Genomic DNA, 5,915 nt, shown 5'->3' with positions numbered 1-5,915 from the left:
TATGGAACTAAAAATCTCAAGAGCATAAAACAATTTATACTGCATTAATGTTTATACTGGGTACTTTCCATTAGTAAATTTATGAGAGGGAATAGCCATATCCATCCATCTGCTTAGTGGCTGCCTCAGAAGCTGCTACATGTCAATTATTAATCCTTTTGGGGATAGAAAACCATTTTTTTCTGGAGAGGTACTTTTGTGTTTATTTTTTCTTTTTTTACCTCTTATTTAAAATAATCTTTTTCTTACAGATATTGATAGATATATTTTCTTCTCCGTAGTGTGTTCCTTTTTTCATACAGCTTTACCATCAACTACATTGCAATTTTCTAATAGAATGATCAGGATTAACAAAACAAACCTTTTTCATCCTGTTCAAGTTCTTTTGAGACTTACTTTGGTGCCTTTGTTGCAATGACAGCTCTTCCACCAATAGTCGTTGACATATTTGAACAGTTATGCTGTTTCTATTTTTATTGATGAGGTAGTGATCTTTCTCTTTTCTGGCATAGCAACAGACAGGAACGCAACAAATCTATTTTTAATATAAAAATCAGAAGTGTCTAATTTAGATTAAAAAAATAAAAGATAAAACAGTGATCGTGGTTGCTGGTACTGTTACTTAAAAGCTAATCAGGTAAGAGGTGTGTAACATCAAAGAAATATTAACTTCAGTGAAGTGGGGTTATTTTCTGATGGTAGCCACATTAGGAAATCGTTGATTTTATCTGGAGTCAAGAAAGGTCGCTTAGTTGTCCTGTTGCCTCGTGATGCTGCTTTTTCACGGGTGGTTTCTGCCAGGATTGTCTTCATTACTAATGCCAATGTAATTGCATGGGAGAGTAGGTACACAGCATCAAAGCACATCTTTGCAATAAACACAGGTACTAATTAAACCTACTGATCAGAACAGTCATAGAGCAAAAGCTAATTTACTCATGCCAATCACTGAACATGACTCATCGTGAACTTTTGCAAAAGAATGCATAAACAGACAAAAATATAAGGTTCAGAAAGTACAGTTACAAAGTACTTTGCTTAAGTTAATTCAGAAGAAATGAGGGAAATATCAATAATAAGATTAAAAATTTTCATTTCAGTTTAGCTGGTAAGTCCCTCATGGAGTAGATAAATAGCATTAGGTATGTAACTTGGACAAGAGCTTTGCCTGTACTATGTATCAGTGCATCACCCTATCTTAGTGCAATACTATTATCTACTAGTACTTAGAAAGCCAAGTGAATTAGAATCCCATCATGCTGGGCAAGGCCATGCAAATGCACGTACAGCAGGAGACAGTCTCTGTCTCAGACACTCTCAATAGATCCTTACTTGCTAACAAGCCAGGTCAATGACAAAACTGAGACCTGGGCCCAGAAGCATCCACAAGATGTTCCTGTTCCCAGCCTGCCTCAGCACTGGGGATCCCAGCTGCAGCCAAGTATCTATTTTAGAACATAGATAGGGAAGATGCTTGCTGAATCCTGATAGGGAAATGCTTGCTGAGTCCTGATAGGGAAATGCTTGCTGAATCCTGAGCACACAGAACAACTAACAAACCACTGAAGGCTGAAGTCTCTTGCTTTGTGCTATGGTTTATAAGTTCTTAACGTACAACATGCATCATCAAAGAAATGTATAAATGACAGTCTGTTGCTGTTTTCATGTTTAATCAGCACATTTTATTTAAGTAGATAGAACAAATACATTTTATAGACATATTTTTGTCAGTAGCACATAGTGGTTTTAGTTCCATTGTAGTGTGCTTTTGTCCTTTACAGATGGAAAAGGACAGATTGCAGATTTCTGCTGAAGCAAGGGGAAACTAGGCATATGTCTTGGTTTATTGAAAATTGCAATTATTTCAAAGTTATTTGAATATTAAAAAATTCTTGAGTTTAGGGAAACTATGAATTTGCAGTACCAGAAAATTTCATAAAATATAACATTTGTATTATATCATATTTCCAATGGTGTAAAATTCTCACAAAAAAATCTTATGTAACTGCATCTTTGCATTTCTTTTAGGTTCAAAAAGGACCTCTGAATAAAATTCAGGTAAAACCCCTAGGCTTCACCTGCTTCCATGTCAAAAACAAAGAAATAAAATGCAAGTACATGGCAATTTCAAAGCACAATCCCAAATCAGTTCCTTTATAATCAGTTTCTAATGAAAAAGTGGCCGAGAGCTGAGAATCTTTTCAGATATGATTTACATGTTGAGTCTGAAATGGAAAGCAAAACCCAAGAGATTTTGCCAAGTTTTGGACTGACAACATTTACACTACTTTGGTGGCTGCTTGAATCTGACAGCTTCTTGCATCGAAGAAGCCAAGAGGGAGCCCTGCTCCCTCTGCTCTCTCTGAAGGTAGGGAAAGTGTTCTGTTATGTTTCAGGGGTTTTTTTCCTCTTCATTTCAATGAGCACCAGCTGTAAAACAGGGATACAAATCATGATTCAGACTCCTTCCAAATTGTGAAGTTTTGGATCTATGGGTGTGTTTGTCCTTTCAAATGCTCTGACACATCAGCTAAGTATTTTTTTAAAAAATAAATGCCCAGGAACACGTCATGTACTGACTGCTTGTGCTGAAAGCAGCTCACTGCTTCATAGTGCACAGTTTCTACAGCTCCTTGGCTCTAATGAGGAAAACCAATATAATAATGATGCTTGTATACCTGGTCAAATGAGTTTATGCTTCTTACAATTTATGAGTTTATTAAAAGATAATTGCATTTTATGACTTATAACTTCACAGCTATTTTCCAGTTCCCAGTTTGAAAGATTTACCAAACAGAAAACCTGAGGAAATAGCAGGGAAAGTTTTATACTGCCTGGAGCTGATGGATAAATGTCTGAAAAACTGGGTATTTCAATTTTTTTCAGACTGAAAAGCTTTCTTCAGTCTGCATAGTTTTTCAAGAGTTTGTCCTGTCTACCTGATGGCGAACTGTTGAATGATGCTTTCATGAAATAACATTTTAGTCCAAAGTAACTTGATTTTCTGTCTCTCTTGTGCTGTATCTATCTGACAGTTGTTCAAAGAGGTATTTGATAAGCCCTTTTTGATGCTGTACATCTCACCTTACTCAGTCTTTGACTCTAGCAAGTATCAGTTCCATTTCTACAAATTGGATAAGCAGAACTCTGTCCTGCCCTGCTAGGAGTGGGTCTTTTATTTGCCTTTGCAAAGTCATAATAGCAATTTTGCAGGACCAGAAAAATAATAAAAAACATTATGAAATCTGGATGTTGCATAACATGTTTTGTTTCCAGATAGTGAAACTGAGTTGTCTGTAAACACTTTCCAGTATTGCTGAGGGAAGGGATGTGCTGAAGAAAAGCAAGGGCTGCGGATATGAACTGGAATTTAAATCCCTGCTTACCATTAACTTCACAGGGGTAATGTTCTCATTGTTGATTTCCAGGTCCATTATTTATGACTTATCATGCAAGATAGGATGTAAAATTGTGAAGTGTTAAGCTTGAGACAGAATTAGCTGTTTCTTAATATATCTCTTGCTACAGTAGCACTTGGAGGATCCTATATTGTGCTGCAGAATAGATCAAAGTGCTTCAGCATGCAGCAAGGTAAAGCAGGTCAGGAACTGTCACTAGAGGATATGGACACATTCAAGTTTCTGCTTCTGAAAAGTTAAGGTGTATTTTAAAAATCTGACAGTCACTAATTGGGGAAATTTGGGAGGTGGGGGAGGTTGCTTTATTTTGTGGTTTTTTTAAGACTATGGAACAAATGTTAAGCTCATGTTTTGAGCCCAGTAAAACTACAAATACTCTATATGGTTCTGAACAGATGTATTTTAAATTTAAGAACATTGTCTTCATGAGAGCTAACGTCACTCCAGACAACAGAACCATTTTTCTCCTCTGCTACTTTCTCACATTGGCATCTTCAGACCAGCTCAACCTTGCTATGGATAAGCATTAGTTAATGACAGCAGATTAATTATTATCCTCCACATGTAAGTGCTAAAGAAGCATGCAAGTACCAGTAGAAAAATATCCTTTCTGTGTGACTCCCACCTGAAACCATGTTTCTTCTGTTGTCAGGCATAATACCCTCTTCTTGATGCTCCTGAGCTGCTGCTGCTGAGTAAGATATTCCCACAAATTGTTTCAGTTAGCTATTTCTCCATAGTAATCATCATGTTGTCAGGAACTGAAGCAGTCTAATTATTTATTGTGATAAATCAACACTTTTGCATGGTGTAAGGAAGCAGTGAGAAAATGCTGGCATTGAACTATACCTTTGGTCCCAGTGGAAGTGAGGTTCCTTCTGCAGCTTGTCTGTTGGAGAAGTGAATAGGAACCTCAGAGCAGAAATAGCCTCAAACCTGTTTCTGCCTTCCAGTAGAAGCATATTCAGCATGAATTTGTGTCTGTGGATCATGTGTATATCATGTCATGTTTACTTTTTAATAGACATCCTGCCCCAAGCAAATTAATAATGCAGCAAGAAAGGGAAAATATTTTTTTAAAATCTCCCTTTTATTAGTAGCTTCCCTAGAAAATGTGAGGCAGAAGTGTTCTTGCCTCACTCTTGTCATGAGTGACAGCTCTACAGTCCTGTTTCTGCTGCTGTGACTGCTCTTCAATTTATCTGTGGAAAACACTAGGCGTTTACATGAGGAGGCACCTGACTTGACTCTCAATCCCCTGCAAGTAACTACTGAATGTTAAATCCAGAGGCTGACACTCCACCAAAATTCTGTAGGCTTTAACAGCATTTCTGTTCATCATCATAAGATGGCCATGCCATTTAAACATAAGTAATGAAAATCAAACTCTATAAGAGGAACAGTCTTGGGAGCCTTGATTAGCTGATTCTTTCATGTTATGACTACATAAAGCAGTGAGGAGAATAAAAGGCCAGGGACCTAGTCAATACAGTTTTACCATGCTTGTCAAAAAACACCTTCTCCAAACTTTTTCTAAAAGCAAACTCCTACATCACAGTGTTTCTTTCCCTTTCTGCAGCTACCTTCAGCATGATGTGCCCTGTCACACCATCAATTTTCCCTGCCAGCATCATTTCATGGAGGGTCATGGCTCAGAGGGCTTGATGTGTATGTGGTGAGCCACATTTTTACAGTAATTGTAGGTATTTGGGCTCTCACCACCACCTTTGATTTTGATGCTGGGGGGTGCTTCATGAGAGATTCCAGCAGAAAAAGTTCCCAGCAGAGAGCAACCAGCCAGCACTGAGACCTGGCCATAACACCAATCTTTCAGGATTAGAACTGTTCATTGAGCTGGCTGCATGCTACAGCAATTTTGCCCATTATCTGTCCCAGAGCAACTACTTTACAGTGGTGGAAAATGTCCTGTATGTAGCTCAGAAAAAATATCTGGCAACCTTTTAAATGTGAGATTTAGTATTAAAGAGTTATGAAGACATTGTGAAGAATTGCAAGACTTGTGAAGAATAATGTATTTTTCATGGTTCAGAAAAGCTGTGTTTCCATGACATTCACATGCCTGTTTTGATGATTGCTTTTGAACTGTCCAGAGGTGCTGCAACACAAATAGAAATAGTTGAATCTCAATTCAGTTGATGAATCATAAAGATAAGAGACACATTTTTTTTAAAGAAACATGGAGATCAACAGTTGAAACCTATGGGAAGATGTAGATATGTTCATGCTCTCCAGAAAAACAAAAGTAATTGTGTAGCATTTTTCTCTTGGAAATATGAAAAGATATCAAGGACAGAAAGAGTTTCAGGTCAACCTAAAATATATCGTTTTACTTCAGAGTAATAATTTATTTCATTCTGGACAGATTGTTTTATAAAATGTATAATTTTATATTTTGTCTTTAATATAGATTAATTTCAAAATAATGCATGACATATCCAAACTCAAAAAAAATAGTTTTAATAAATTTGAAATAGA

The sequence above is a fragment of the Pseudopipra pipra genome, chromosome 4 (genome assembly GCF_036250125.1).
Source record: "Pseudopipra pipra isolate bDixPip1 chromosome 4, bDixPip1.hap1, whole genome shotgun sequence".
In the NCBI taxonomy this organism is placed as follows: Eukaryota; Metazoa; Chordata; class Aves; order Passeriformes; family Pipridae; genus Pseudopipra; species Pseudopipra pipra.
Note: the sequence above shows the minus strand (reverse complement) of the source record.